We start from the raw sequence: 16,667 nt of genomic DNA, 5'->3' as shown, positions 1-16,667 counted from the left end.
AGCGAACAGTTTGAGGTCTGTGTTCAGGAGGGAAATGTGTCTATAATTAGAACAGAGTGTGTGATTTTTTTATTTAGGGATGACTATAATTTTAGATTTTGTGGATTCAGGGTGGAAATAGGAACCATCTGGTACAGAATTGAACAGTGTGGCAAGCTGGGGAACCAAGAGAGAGGTGAAAGATTTGTAATAAATCATGGAAAGACCATCTGGACTGGGGGCATTAGATGGCTTCTGGGATTTAAGGGCCTTCGTGATTTCCTCTTCAGAAATATCCCGGCTAAGACAAAGTAGCATGAGGACTAATGGTTGGAAGAGTACAAGAGGCAAGATACTCTTTACATCATTGTGAAATAGCAGGAGAGTCAGGGGGCAAGGGGAGGTTGCGAGTTTCGTAGTATTCATTGAATGTCCGGTTGATGGTGGTAGGAGTCATAAGACAGTGTATCAGTTTTATCCTTCAGGGAGACTATGGCTTGTGCAGCACATTTAGCCCTCAATTTGTTAGCTAGCAGGGTGTCAGTTTTATTACCCTTATTGTAAAATGTTTGTCCCAACCAGCATAGGGCTTTCTCATACGTCCTAGAGGATGCTGGGGACACCATAATAACCATGGAGTATAGACGGGATCCACAGGAAACATGGGCACTTTAAGACTTTGAAAGGGGTGTGAACTGGCTCTTCCCTCTATGCCCCGCCTCCAGACTCCAGTTTTAGAATTGTGCCCAATCAGACTGGATGCACTTTGAGGAGCTCTATTGAGTTTCTCTGAAAAGACTTATGTTAGGTTTTTTATCTTCAGGGCGGCTGCTGGCAATGGTCTCCCTGCATCGTGGGACTTAGGGGAGAGAAGTCAGACCTACTTCTGTGAGTTTAAAGGCTCTGCTTCTTGGCTACAGGACACCATTAGCTCCTGAGGGTTTGGAACACTAGGTATGCCTAGGGGTTCATTCCCAGAGCCCGCCGTCACCCCCCTTGCAGAGCCAGGAGTCGGGTGAGTAGAAGAACATAGAAGACTTCAGTGATGGCTTCTGAGGTATCACACAGTGATCGCGCTGCACGCCATGCTTCCACACACAGCGGCACAACAGGGTGCAGGGCGCGGGGGGGGGGGGCCCTGGGCAGCATAAAACACCTCATATGAGACTGGCAAAGTGGGATATGACTGCCTAGGCACTATATCCTTACCCCCGCCAGTATTATTATTTAAAAAAATAGCGTGGCTGAAGCGTGCCATTAAGGGGGCGGGGCTTAGCCCTCACAGCTCTCATCAGCGCCATTTTCTCTTCACAGAGCTGCAGAGAAGCTGGTCCTTCCTCACCACTGCTGTACAAGAAACAGGGTGCAAAAACGGGGGGGGGGGGGGAGGGGGGGCACAGTTAATTTGGTGCAAAAATACCTTAATATAAACGTGCTGCAGGTCTGAGGCATTATATTGAAGTTTCAGAACCGGGATAAGCGCTGGGTTGTGAGCTGGCAAACTCCCTCTGTGTTTCTCTGACAGGCTTTACTGTGGGTCTGTCCCCTATTTTCCCAGTGTATCTGTGGGTGTCGGCATGCCTGAGGCGGAGTGCTCTTCCCAGGAGGAGACTGTTAGGGACAGAAACGGCTTTGGAAGTGACCATGTCGGCACAGCCGACACCTGATTGGATAAATGTTTTGAATGCTAATGTGGCTCTTATTAATAAGACATTAGATAAATCTGAGTCTCAGAACCAGGCATGGAAGAAGTCTGTGGAGAATGTGGTATCACAGGTCCAGACCCCCTCGGGGTCACAAAAACATTAGTTTGCTCAGTTGGCAGACACATATACCGACACAGACACGGACACGGACTCCGGTGTCGACTGTAGTGATTCCAGATTAGACCCAAAATTGGCAAAGAACATTCAGTACATGATTGTGGCAGTAAAAGACGTGTTACATATCACTGAGGACCCTACTGTTCCTGATAATAGGATCTGTATGTATAAGGGAAAGAAACCTGAGGTAACGTTTGCTCCCTCTCATGAACAGAATACCCTTTTTGAAAAAATGTGGGAAAATCCTGACAAAAAGTTTCTGATTCCCAAAAGAATTCAGTTGGCATATCCATTCCCCTCTGGGGATAGAGAAAAGTGGGAGTCACCCCCCATTGTGCACAAGGCTCTATCACGATTGTCTAAAAAGGTGGCTTTACCGTCGCTGGACACAGCAGCCCTTAAGGATCCTGCGGATCGTAGACAGGAAAATATGTTCAAATCCATTTATGTCACCAGAGGTACGCTACTCAGACCGGCCATTGCATCTGCGTGGGTGAGTTGTGCTATTGAAAAGTGGGCAGATAACTTGTCATCTGATATAGATACCCTAGATAGGGATAGCGTCCTTTTGACACTGGGTTATATCAGAGACGCTGCGGCCTACCTAAAGGAAGCGGCGAGAGATATTGGCATTTTGGGGTCAAAAGCCAATGCCATGGCGGTTTCAGCAAGGAGGGCATTGTGGATCCGTCAATGGAATGCTGATGCTGACTCTTAAGAAAGATATGGAGTCTCTCCCATATAAGGGTGGTGGTCTTGTTTGGTGACGGTCTCGCTGATTTGGTATCTACAGCTACCGCGGGTAAGTCAGCATTTTTGCCTTATGTTCCTCTACAACAAAAGAATGCTCACCACTTACAGATGCAGTCCTTTCCATCAAATAAATACAAAATAGGCTGAGGTTACTCCTTCCTTGCTAATAGAGGAAGAGGTAAAAGATCTCCGGCCATGGCAGGTTCCCAGGAGCAGAAGTTCTCCCTGGCTTCTGACAAATCCACCGCATGACGCTGGGGCTCCTCTGTGGAAGTCCGCACCGGTGGGGGCACATCTCAAGCTCTTCAGTTAATTCTGGGCTCATTCGGCCCTGGACCCATGGGTTTTAAATATAGTGTCCCAGGGGTACACACTGGAGTTTCAAGACGTTCCCCTTCAACGATTTTTCAAATCGGCCTTACCAGCTTCTCTTCCAAACAGGGAGGTAGTATGCGAGGCAATACAAAAGTGTCTAAATCAAGTCATTATCAGGGTTCCCCCGTCACAACAGGGAGAAGGCTTTTATTTGAGCCTGTTTGTGGTCCCGAAGCCGGACGGCTCGGTCAGACCAGTTCTGAGCCTAAAATCCCTCAATCTTACCTAAGAAAATTCAAATTCAAGATGGAATCTCTCTGAGCAGTGACCTTCAGTCTGGAGGAAGGGGATTTCATGGTGTCGGTCGACATAAAGGATGCCTACTTACATGTCCCCATATATCCTCTGCATCAGGCTTACTTGAGATTTGCTATTCAGGATTTTCATTACCAATTTCAGACGTTGCTGTTTGGGCTGTCCACAGCTCCGAGGATTTTCACCAAGGTAATGCCAGAAATGATGGTTCTCCTTCGCAAACAAGGAGTCACAATTATCCCTTACTTGGACGATCTCCTGATAAAGGCTGGGTCCAAAGACAAGCTGGTGCATGACATTGCGCTCTCCCTCACAGTTCTGCAACAACATGGTTGGCTCCTAAACTTGCCAAAGTCGCAGTTGAATCCAACGAAAAGGCTGTCATTTTTGGGAATGATTCTGGACACAGAATTACAGAGAGTTTTTCTTCCAGAAGAGAAGGCTCTGGAAATTCTGAGACCACCGAGAGTATCAATCCATCAATGCGCTTGATTGCTGGGGAAGATGGTGGCGGCCTATGAGGCCATTCATTTTGGCAGATTCCATGCCAGGGTGTTTCAGTGGAACATGCACCGGAAAATAATCCTGTCCTCCAATACTAGAATCTCGCTCCTGTGGTGGCTGCACAGCTCTCACCTCCTAGAGGGACGCAGGCTCGGGATCCAGTACTGGATCCTAGTAACCACGGATTCGAGTCTCCGAGGCTGGGGAGCAGTCACACAGGGGGAAACCTTCCAGTGAAAATGGTCAAGCCAGGAAGTGTGTCTACACATAAACGTTCAAGAGTTAAGGGACATTTACAATGGCCTTCATCAAGCGGAACATCTACTTCGCAACCTGTCCGTCCTAATACAGTCGGACAATATAACAGCAGTAGCACACATAAAACGCCAGGGCAGAACAAAGAGCAGAGCGGCAATGGCAGAGACCACAAAAGTTCTCCGCTGGGCGGAAAGACATACAAACCCTCTGTCAGCAATCTTCATTCCAGGAGTGGACAACTGGGAAGCAGACTTCCTCAGCAGACATGATCTCCATCCAAGAGGTCTACACAGAAGTAACAAGTCTTTGGGGAATTCCTCAAATAGACATGATGGCGTCTCGCCTAAACAAGAAACTTCAGAGATATTGTTCCAGGTCGAGGGACCCTCAAGCAATAGCAGTGGACCAGCTGGTGACACCATGGGTGTTTCAGTCGATGTATATGTTCCCTCCGCTTCCACTCATTCCAAAGGTGCTAAAGATCATAAGAAGAACAAGGGTTGAGGCGTTCCTTATTGTTCCGGACTGGCCAAGGAGGGCTTGGTATCCAGATCTTCAGGAATTACTCATAAGAGCTCCCTGGCCTCTTCCTCTACGAGAGGATCTGTTACAGCAGGGGCCGTGCGTATATCACGACTTACCGCGGCTACATTTGACGGCTTGGCAGTTGAACGCCGGATCCTAGCCCAAAAGGGTATTCCCAGTGAAGTCATTCCCACTCTTCTTCAGGCTAGAAAAGGAGTAAAGTCTAAACATTATCACCGTATTTGGAGAAAATATGTGTCTTGGTGTGAATCCGAGAAGGCTCCTACGGAAGAATTTTAGTTAGGACGTTTTCTCCATTTCTTGCAAGCAGGTGTGGAAGCGGGCCTAAAGTTAGGCTCAATTAAAGTACAAATTTCGGCCTTATCGGTTTTCTTTCAAAAACAATTGGCCTCTCTTCCAGAAGTTTAGACTTTCGTGAAAGGCGTTTTGCACATCCAACCTCCAATTGTGCCCCCAGTGGCACCATGGGATCTTAACGTGGTGTTGCATTTACTTCAATCACATTGGTTTGAACTTTTACAGAAGGTGGAGTTTAAATTTCTCACTTGGAAAATGGTCATGCTATTGGCCTTAGCATCCGCAAGGTGTCTGAGTTAGCGGCTTTGTCTCACAAGAGCCCTTATTTAATCTTCCATGAAGATAGAGCAGAGTTGAGGACTCGTCAACAATTTCTGCCGAAGGTGGTTTCATCGTTCCACATGAACCAGCCTATTGTGGTACCGGTGGCTACTGACGCCTTCGCGGAGTCAAAATCTCTCGACGTTGTCAGGGCATTAAAGATTTATGTCACCAGAACGGCTCAACTTAGGAAAACGGAGGCTCTGTTTGTCCTGTATGCTGCCAACAAGATTGGGACGCCTGCTTCCAAGCAGACAATTGCGCGCTGGATCTGTAATACGATTCAGCATGCTCATTCTACAGCTGAATTGCCATTACCGAAATCAGTGAAGGCCCATTCTACCAGAAAGGTGGGCTCATCCTGGGCAGCTGCCCGGGGGGTCTCGGCATTACAACTTTGCCGAGCAGCTACTTGGTCGGGTTCAAAGACTTTTGCGAAACTTTACAAGTTTGATACCCTGGCTGCTGAGGACCTCATGTTTGGTCAATCGGTGCTGCAGAGTCATCCGCACTCTCCCGCCCGTTCTGGAGCTTTGGTATAAACCCCATGGTTATTATGGTGTCCCCAGCATCCTCTAGGACGTATGAGAAAATAGGATTTTAATACCTACCAGTAAATCCTTTTCTCTTAGTCCGTAGAGGATGCTGGGCGCCCGTCCCTGTGCGGACTCTATCTGCAGTTATTAGTTATGTTTACACACGGGTTGTGTTTTGTTATAGTCAGCCTGTTGCTGACGTTGTTCATGCCTTTGACTGGAGTTCTGGTAAATGCCATGTTGTACGGCGTGTTTGAGGAGTGAGCTGGTATGTATCTCACCTTATTTTAACAATAAATCCTTTTCCTCGAAATGTCCGTCTCCCTGAGCACAGTTCCTATAACTGGAGTCTGGAGGAGGGGCATAGAGGGAGGAGCCAGTTCATATCCCTTTTAAAGTCTTAAAGTGCCCATGTCTCCTGCGGATCCCATCTTTACCCCATGGTTATTATGGTATCCCCAGCAGTTATGGTAGCCTGGAAGTATGGGAGTTTCAGGAGTGCTTCGTTAAGCCTCCAGATATGCTTGGGGACATTAGGTCTAGGTGGATCGCTACAGCAGAGTAGTCAGACCAGGGAGTGGGATAAATGATTGATGCCCATATCCTGGGGAGATAGGGATGGTACTAGTGAGATGAAGAAGCGAGCAAGGTAGGAGGAGAGATTAGCAGGAACCACAGACTCAGGTATATTCCTGATGCAGATGTTGTTGCGTGTTTTCCCTATTTTCCAAGTCCTCATTCTTCTCTTTCAGGAAGTGGAGTTCGCGGCTAAGATACTCCAAGTCTTTGAAGGTGTCAGAATGAAAGGAGGAGTATTGGGAGGAGGTGGTTTCCAGCACCATGTTGTGCTTATCTAGAGCGGAGATGTCTTTTTTAAGTTCTCCCGCCACCTTATGAAGTTTGACAGTGAGAGCGGTGTTGAGAGATATCAGAAGAGTCTTAAGGTCAGAGATATCTTTCTTGGTGGCCAGCGCTTCGTCCTGATCCATGTCAGGACCAGCAAGTTGACGAGGAGAGGTTGGTATGGAATTAGAGGGGCACGGTTTATTGTGCTTATTAAAGTGGTGTGTGATATCAGCTTGAGACCCTTTTTATTCTTAGGTTGAAATTTTCTGAGGGTTGAGATTTATAAAGTTGTTCCAATATTACTGCAAAGAGAAGCTTTCTTGCTTAGAGGGATAATCTCAGGAAGCGACACTCAGATATTAGCAAGACATTGGTCTAGGTAAGGCAACATTTAGAGGGCATGCTAGTAATAATAGGAGTAGTAGGCGTCCTCCACCAGTCCCAATGATTCTGGCATGAGTCTTTATGCCGAGGTGTGGAGGACACCAACAGGAGATAGATGGAGGCCATGGGTGGCATCCAAATAGCTGTGCTACGTACCGTCAGTCCCCTTGGCGAGAGAGGCAATGGCAGATAGGCAAGCTCCAATGGGAATTATCTCTTCAAGATGGCAGTGGGCACAGATGCAGGTCCAGGACTCCGAACCCCATGCGCCACCTGTGAGCCGGGTCTAGAGTGACCTCCACTCATGGGGGTAGGTGACATGCAGATTCGGGAGTAACTGTGGACTGGGGAGAGAACAGTCCGGAGGCACCACTAGAGGAGATGGGGGCAGGGCTTGCATGACAAGTCTGCCGCATATTCCAATGCAGGTCTCAAGAGTGTTGAGGTTGCTTTGGCGGTGCTCCGATGGTGGCAAACAGTGCCAGAGGAAAGCAACAGTGTTTAGGAAGCTAAAGTAGATGGAGAGAGATGGGGTATCCAAAATGTAAAGCCTCTTTCAATAGCCAGGCTGCTGGATTAGGGGAGAAACACGCTTTTAAACATATGCCAGCCAGACCACACCCCCAAATTCCTGTCATTCAAGAAGTGTACAGGCCTCAAATCATATGGATGCAGTGACCCCTGAGTCTGAGAGCCGCAACACTGGGCACAGAGAGGCAACGGAGAAGATGGGGTGTCATGTTGGGGTCCCCAGTAGCACTTAGGTGGCCGAAATGAGGGCCTCAGTCAAATATCAGCCAGGAGCCCTGGACTAATGTGCCCACAGCAATTACCTGCAAGGCTATGTCACTAATGGTAGGCAATTTAAAGGGTTCTGGTGCTGCAGAGCAATTAGGATGCCCAGACCGTGCTGAGCATATGATGTTGAAGCATATATGTATAGGCAGGATAGAGGGTAGAGGGAACAGAGGGAGCCACGGCTCACATCAAAGCCCTGAACTTCCAGTAATGTTGCAGCAGGGGAAGCCGCAGTCTCTCGCACTCAATTCCTGATGGCTTCCTGGTTCCCCAGGAGAACTGTGATGAGTGAGGGAGGCACAGCTTCACATCAGGGCAGTTTTTAGCAGGCAGAGACTGGGAGCTAAAGGTAGGCACTTCTTATTAGTCTGCCCATCAGGCCACACCCTTTTTGGTTGAAGTTTTAACTATCCTTCACCTTCCCTTTTATGTATTTACCGTTCGTCATTCAGGTTTGCTGAAATAAAAATAAAAGTCACCTGTTGCAGAAAATGTTTTCTTTTTGTACAATGGTTGCGGCTTGCTCCACAAGCTCCTCCTTTATCTTCCACTTTATTCTCCTTTGTCTCTTTTCTCTTTCTCTCTCTTCTATTTTTCTATCCCACACCGCCTGTTCACCTGTGGTCACCATCTCTCATTGTTAGTGACTGTTTATATGCTCTATATTGATGTTCAAGCTTTTGCTTTTGGGTCTCTCGACTGATGACTTGATGGCCATTTCCTCCTCTCATGACTGACATTACATTTTGCTCCTGGAATGTTTAAGGCATTAATTCCCTGCTAAGAGATGTAAACTTATTACTTATCTTAATCTGATGAAGGCTGATCTAACATTTCTGCAGGAAACGCATCTTACTGATGCTGAACATCAAAAATGATCAATGCTCCAACAGAAAGTTTTAGCCTTTTCCTCAAAATCCAAAGGTGTGGCCATATTGCCTCGAAAGAATCCACCTGTTACAGTTGTCAGTTAGGCGGCAGACCCTAGTGGCAGATACATTCTAATTAGATTGAATTATTAGGATATAAATATACGATATGCATGATATATGCGCCTACCTGTTATGATAAGTCTTTTTCCTTAACATGCTTTACGCTGTTATACCCTTACCAAGATACTGGTTTGACTTTTGGCAAAGATTTTAATATAGTTTCTTCTCGTTGTATGGATCGCCAGCCGCAAGCCTCTACTCCTTTTAGACAAAACAAATCAGGTATAGACTACCTCGCCACCCACCTACACTTCATTAATGTGTGGTGTTTACACCATCCCACTGATAGGGAATAACATGATTTATGTTGTTACCTTGTTAAATCCTTTTCTTTGCTTCCATAGGGGTCACAGGTTTCATTACACTGGGTATAGGTTGGATGCATCCGGGCACCAATGGGTTACATTTTATTACCCAGCAACCCTTGGGTATCCCGTCCCCTATACCCCATTCCCCACTAGGGTCCACCAGTTTTGGTTAGGAAGCCCATATCAAGAGCAAGGAACAGCAAGAAAGGAAGACCAAACACTTTTTACGAGTCACAAACACTCAAGTTAAGGACACACTTAACAATCTAGGAACAATTTCCCCACAGGTCAAGTGCATCCGGGAGGGCGTCCTGTGCCCCTATGGACTCAAAGAAAATAATTTAACAAGGTAATAACATAAATCTTTTTTTCTTTTTTGTCCACTATAGGGCACAGGATTCATTACACAGGGACATCCCAAAGCTGTCCCCTAAAGGGTGGGGATGCTCCTGGAATGTGCTCAAAACCTTATGCCCAAAGGCTGCATCATCCGGCGCAAAGGTGTCAAACGTATAAAACCTCAGAAAAGTGTGAGCTGAAGACCACGTCACTGCTCTGCCAAAGCCCACTCTGAGCTGCCCAAGATGCTCCTACCGAGTAGAATGGGCCCTGACCCCCCTCCATTGCAGGAAGCTGAGCAGCCGTGTAAGCCTGACAAAAGCCAAACAAAGCCAATGGGCTAACGTCTGCTTTGAGGATGGCCAACCCTGTCTGCTATAGTCATACAGGACAAATAAATAATCCGACTTGTGGACTTCCCTAGTTCTGTCCACATAAATGCGGAGAGCTCGCAACACATCTAATGATACTTCCATTTGGAAGGAATCAGAGCTGGAACTACAATTTCCAGGTTCATAAGAAACTTAGAGACAGCCTTAGGAAGGTAATGTAGCGAGTCCGAAGCACCAACCTGTTCAGTTAAATTACCAGGAATGGAGAGCGGCACGATAAAGCACTGAGATCTCAAACCCTGCAAGCCGAAGCATTCGCCAGCAGGAAACAAGTCTTCCAGGTGAGCCAACGTAAATCCACTGTTTCCAAAGGATTAAAAGGAGGCTTCTTCAATGCCCCTAGGAGCTATGGGAGGTAAAAAGGGACATGTAAATGTACTACTCCCTGAAAAAAGTAGGAACATCTGACATCTGTGCTAACCGGTTCAGAAATAGTACAGACAGTGCCAAGACCTGTACCTTTAAGGAGGACAATCGGAGCCCTATGTCCAGACCTGACTGCAAAAAAACAACAAATGTGAAAGTCAAAAGGATGCTGGGCTGAATACTCTCGCTGAACACCACTGAAAAGAACTGCTCCATACTCTGTGATAGATTCTAGCCGAGGATGGTTTTCTGGCCTTGAGCATGGTAACTACCACCTTTCTTGAAAACCCTTTCTTCCTCAAGACGGATGTTTCAATAGACACCCCGTCAAAGCAAGGTGGTCCAGATTCGGATGAAAGCAGGGGCCCTATATTAGAAGATCCGTATGTGGTGGCAATGGTAATGGCATGTCCACTGACAGCTTGTAGATCCACGTACCACGCTCACCATGGCCAATCCGGAGCCACTAGAATTCACATGCCTCCTTCTTTCTTGAATTTACGAAGGACCCTTAGAAACACCTGGATTGGAGGAAACCAGCTGAAATCTCCATGGAGATGTAAGAGCGTCTACCAGACTTGCCTCTGGGTTTCATGTCCTAGAGCCGTTTACTGGTACCTGATTATTGTGACGTGATTCCCTCAAATCTATGTGCAGAAGTCCCCATCTGTTGACCAACAACTAGAACACCTCTGGATGTAGAGACCACTCCCCTGAATGTACATCCTGTTGGCTCAGGAAAACCACTTCCCAGTTAAGAAATCCTGGGATAAATACTGCCGCCCTGTCGGTTTATGTATGCGACCGCCGTTGTGTTGTCCGACTGGATTTTTCCTGGGCTGCCCTGCAAGAGAGACTTCAGTTCTCTGAAGATGGCCCTGAGTTTCAGGACATTGATATGGAGCCTGCTTTCCTGAAGCGACCAACATCCCTGAAATGATTGGTCATTGCAGACCACTCCCCAACCCCTTAGGCTAGCATCTGCTGTGACCAGAGTCCAATCTGCCACCCAGAAGGTACAACCCTGTACCAGGTTGTTCTGACAAAGCCACCACCTGAAAGAGTGGCAAACCTCTCTGGAAAGGATAATCCTCTATATCTTGAGGTGAGGGTATGATCCATTCCATTGTGCGAGAATCTGCAGCTGTAGAGAACGTGAATGAAACTGGGTGTACTCCACCATGTCGAATGTAGCTACCATAGAAGCCAGGATACTCATGCAAGCATGGATAGAGACCCTGCGATGCTTCAAGAAAACTTGAATCCTGGCCTGTAAATCGAGAATCTTGTCCCGTGGAAGATAAACCTTCTGTAATCATGTGTCCATGCATGCCCCATAAATGAAGCATCTTGAGCAGGCTGAAGTGATGATTTTCGCCAATTCATCTTCCAGCCATGAGATTGTAAAAGGTTGACTGTCGCCTGTATATGCCGCTGCAAAGTATCCTTCGACTGAGCCATGAGGAGGAGGTTGTCCAAGTAAGGTAGTATTCTGACCGCCCATGCATCTGAGATGCGCTGTCATGACAGCCATGACCTTTGGGAATACTCCCGGTGCTGTCGACAAACCGAAAGGTAATGCCTGAAACTGAGAATGGTCCTCTTGAACCGCAAACCTGAGGAATCGCTGGTGGGCGGGATAAATGGGGATGCATCCTGGATATCAAGGGATGCCGTGAAATCCCCCTGTTCCAACACCATTATGATTGCTCTCAAAGAGTCCATGTGGAACCTTGGCACCCTGAGATCTTCGTTGAGAGACTTCAGATTCAGTATTGGCCGGTAACAGCCATCCGGCTTCTGTACCAGAAAAAGAGTGATATAGTAACCCTGTCCTCTTTGCTCCCGAGGCTTAGGGATGACTACATTGGAGGCTAGGAGGGAGTGTAATGCCCCCCTAAGGGATTTTGACGTCTGAGGTCCCTTGGAAGAGCCATGGTTAAAATAAAAACCTCTGGGGTGGATGTTTCTGAAATGCCAAAGCATAACCCTGGAAATGATATCCCTGACCCAAGCATCTCTTGTGGTTTTCATCCACTGTGGAGAAAAAGACAGAAGTTGGCCACCTTCCCTGGAAACCCCAGGGGGAGGCCCGCCCCATTAGATAGCAGGCTTTTCAGCCTGTTTGGGGGCTGGGCAGCTAGTAGAAGAGTCCAGGGCTACTTAGACTGAGGTTTTGACATCTTAGCAGGGGCTTGGTATCTTCACAAAGCCTGACTTCTGACTTTTACCTGCAGACGAAAGGGACGAAAAGTAGTTCTAGTCTTTGTGGGAGCTACAGAAGGTAGAAATGCCGACTTGGAAGCGGCTAACGTCTCCACAATCTTATTTAACTCACTTCCAAAGAGATTAACCCCTGCAAAAGGAAGTGCCCCCAAGGCCTTTTTTGAATTTGCATCTGCTCTCCAAGAACAGAGCCATAAAGACCTCCTGGCTGCAATAGTAGCGTCCGACACCTTAGATGTCGATACTCCTGTATCCATGGCTGCTTCACCTAGATAGGCACTTGCCCTCTGAGCGTTTGTCACATATGTGAGAAGATCCTTTCTACTCGTCATAACAGACAGACCATGCTCTAACTTTTCTGTCCAGGTACCAATGGTCTTGGCTACCCAAGCTGATGCTAATGCCGGACGAGCAATAGCCCCTGCATGGGTAAAAGCAGTCTTTAGGAAATTCTCTGATTCTTCCTCTGAGACCGGATAAGAGCTCTCCCGCCACTAAGTGTCCACACATGGCAGACCTTTCCCTGTCCAGATGTTGAACTGTAGTAGAAGCCTGTGCTGGGCTCTTTACAGATTGTGTAAAATACTGCATCCATGGCGGCTCTAGCATAGGCGCAGTGACCACCTGAGGGGTTGCAGGGTTTAACAGCTGAGGTGCAGACAAATGAGCCACAAGCTGAGACATTACCTGTGTCAGCATAGAAGCACAAGCCGGCTCCTGAAGCAAATGTTTCACTGGTTGTGTTCTAGAAGGAGCAGAAAAACATGGGACACACATACCATCATTATCCAGGTCCTGTGGGGAAAGGATATAGGTGGTCATTCCGAGTTGATCGCTAGCTGCATTTGTTCGCAGCGCAGCGATCAGGCTAAAAAAACGGCAGGTCTGCGCATGCATCGCAATGCGCACGCGCGACGTATGTGCACAACGAACGATGCAGTTTTGCACAGGGTCTAGCGAAGCATTTCAGTCGCACTGCTGACCGCAGAGTGATTGACATGAAGTGGGCGTTTCTGGGTGGCAAATGACCGTTTTCAGAGTGTGTTGGGAAAAACGCAGATGTGCCAGGGAAAACGCAGGCATGGCTGGGCGAACGCTGGCCAGGTGTGTGACGTCAAATTCTGAACTGAATAGTCTGAAGTGATCGCAAGCGCTGAGTAGGTTTTGAGCTACTCTCAAACTACACAAACATTTTCTGCAGCCGCTCTGTGATAAAAACGTTCGCACTTCTGCTAAGCTAAAATACACTCCCAGTGGGCGGAGGCTTAGCATTTGCACGGCTGCTAAAAACTGCTAGCGAGCGATCAACTCGAAATGACCCCCATTGACAAAAACCCTGCACGTGCGTGGCACTGGAGTAGGAATCCCCCCTTGCTAAGCAGTTTTTTTAAGACCCTTTCTGTGAAGTAATTTTTCCTCAAATTTCCCCTGAACACCCCCCCCCCCCACCGCCCTCCAGTCTCAGTGCATGTCCTCGTGTCCTATTGCTTCTCTTCATTTGGAGAATGTTTCCCTCCTGGACTTTGTTAAAACCCTTGATATATTTGAAAGTTTCTATCATGTCCCCTCTTTCCCTTCTCTGCTCCAAACTATACATATTGAGATTTCTTGGTCTTTATGGGTATGTATTGTGATGTAGGCCATGCACCATTTGAGTTGCTCTACTTTGTACAGTCTCTAATGTATTAATTTCCTTTTGAAGATATGGCCTCCAAAACTGAATACAGTATTCTAGATGAGGCCGTACCAATGACCTATACAGTGGCATTATTACTTCTTTCTTTCTGCTGCTGATTCCTCTCCCAATGCAGCCAAGCATCTGACTAGCCGTCCTCATTGCTTTGTTACATTGCTTACCTGCCTCTAAGTCATCTGAAATGGTGACTCCTAGATCCCTTTCCTCCTCAGTAGTTTCCAGTATAGTGCCATTAATACTATATAGACCCAAGTGCATGATTTTGCATTTTTTGGCATTAAACTGTAATGGCCATTCCTCTAGTCTACCTAGATCCTCAAACATTTGTTTTAACCTACCTGGTGTGTCTACCCTGTTGCATACCTTTAGGTCATCTGCAAAAAGGCATATTTTCCCTTTAATGCCATTTGCAATGTCACGAATAAAGATATTAAAAAGCACTGGTCCAAGAACAGATCCTTGGTAACATTTCCCTCCTGTGAATGCACTCCATTTACCACAACTCTCTGTTTTCTATCCTGCAACCAAGATTTTATCCATTCAATAATCCTAGTATCCAATCACAAACTTTCAAGATTATTTAGCAGTCTGCGATGTGGAACAGTGTATAAAGCCTTACTAAAGTCTAGATAAGCTATATCCACGACTCCACCTTTATCCATCACTTTAGTCACACAGTCAAAAAAGTCAATAAGATTTGTTTGACATGATCTCCCCCCAGTGAATCCATACTGTTTGGGATCCTGTAAATTGCTGGATTTGAGATAATCTACAACTCTTTCTTTTAAGAGTGTTTCCATCAATTTCCCTACTACTGATGTAAGACTCACTGGTCTGTAGTTGTTCGCCTCTTCCTTGCTTCCACTTTTGTGCAGTGGGACTACATTTGCTCTTTTCCAATCCTCTGGAATTACTCCTGTAGCTAATGACTGAATAATTCTGTCAATGGTGCTACCACCACCTCTTTAAGTTCTTATAGTATCCTTGGATGTATCCCATCTGTCCCCATAGATTTGTCCACTTTCTGCTTTGAGAGTTCTGTTAGGACCTTCTCATTTGTACATGTACTTGTTTCATTTTCCTGAATATCCCTGCAACTTAACTGTGGCCCCTTCCCCTCTCTTTCAGTAGTAAATACTGAGCAAAAATAATTATTAAGATGACCTATTAGATTGTCTCCCTCAACAAGACTCCCAGGGGTAAATTTACTAAGGTGGGAGATTTTTAGAACTGGTGATGTTGCCCATGGCAACCAATCAGATTCTACTTACCATTTATCTAGATGCTTCTAGCAGATAATAGATATAATCTGATTGGTTGCTATGGGCAACATCACCAGTTATAAAAATCTCTCACCTTAGTAAATTACCCCCCAGTCTCTTTTAGTTTTATTATTCCGCCTTTTCTTTTTCTCCTTTCGCTTTTATACCTAAAAAAAAGTTTTACCTCCTTTACCTGTTGAGATCAGACAGGAGAAATAGACCAGGACCAGGCTGAGATTGCACGTTATAGGGGAGACCGGGCCCATACCTCCCTCACTGTGCCCCAGCCAGAGCAGCAATGCTTTAAAGATAGCCGCCCAACGTTTTATAGGTGGAGTCAGCAGAGGGAGGACAAATATTCCTGAGTCTGGCAGTTAACCCCTTGTTTCAAGCCAGCTCAGGGACAAGGGAGAGGCCGCAGACCATTACCACCCCCACTTGGGTGCTTAACCTCCAGGGACTTGCCTGATTCTGCCACTCTGTACCTCAGGCTTTTTCAACCAGTGTGCCGTGGCACACTAGTGTGCCGCGACCAGTTGCAAGATGTGCCGCGGAGCCAGAGCAGCTTAGTGCACCTTCAGAGTGAACTCTTGGCCTGGGCTCTTCTTAGAGGATCAGTCGTGCTCCGCCCATGTGAGATCATAGGTCACGGCCACCACGTCTCACCACCCAGCCAGCCAACCCGCCTGCATACACATCTTCCAGTTCCTGTCTGTATACACAGCTTTCATTGCCCACCCACATCCACACCTGGCCGACCGCCCGCTGCTCAGTATTCGCAGCACTCCACTATGAACAATCCCTGCCACTGAGGAACATGGAGGAGGACAGCTGACCGGTAGGGGCTAATATTTGTTGTTTTTTTTCTCCTATGGGGAGTAACCGGATTTATGTGGGGAGAATAAGGATTTATGGGGGGAACATTGTGAATAATTCATGTGGGGAGCAATAGGATTTATGTACGGAGCAATACGATTTATGTGGGGAGCAATGTGATTGTTTTTTCTGCGTTGGCCAATGTATGTGTTGATTTTTTTTTTTACTATGAGGGCCAATGTGTGTTTTTTGTTTATTTCTGTGGGGAACGGATGGTGTGCCTTGTCAATTTTAAAATATTGTTCGGTGTGCCGCGAGTAAAAAAAAAGGTTGAAAAACACTGCTGTACCTGGTGGTCTAGTGGAAAGCACTTACCCCGTCTCCTCTGCTAGGGTGGATCACCGCTGCAACAGCCCCTCAGTCTAACCAGGGGAGCCGTTTTCTTACGTTCCACCTCTGGATTGTGGCTGCAGACACTGGGAGTTGTGTGCACCTCCTGTGAGTCCCGTGGTGGAAGTCACCTGCCCGCTCACCGGTGCTGCCACCGGGTGATTAAGCATGGTTCAGGTGTCCAGTAACCCTGGAGCTTCTTAGC

Source organism: Pseudophryne corroboree, chromosome 3, assembly GCF_028390025.1.
Source record: "Pseudophryne corroboree isolate aPseCor3 chromosome 3, aPseCor3.hap2, whole genome shotgun sequence".
NCBI classification, from domain to species: domain Eukaryota; kingdom Metazoa; phylum Chordata; class Amphibia; order Anura; family Myobatrachidae; genus Pseudophryne; species Pseudophryne corroboree.
Note: the sequence above shows the minus strand (reverse complement) of the source record.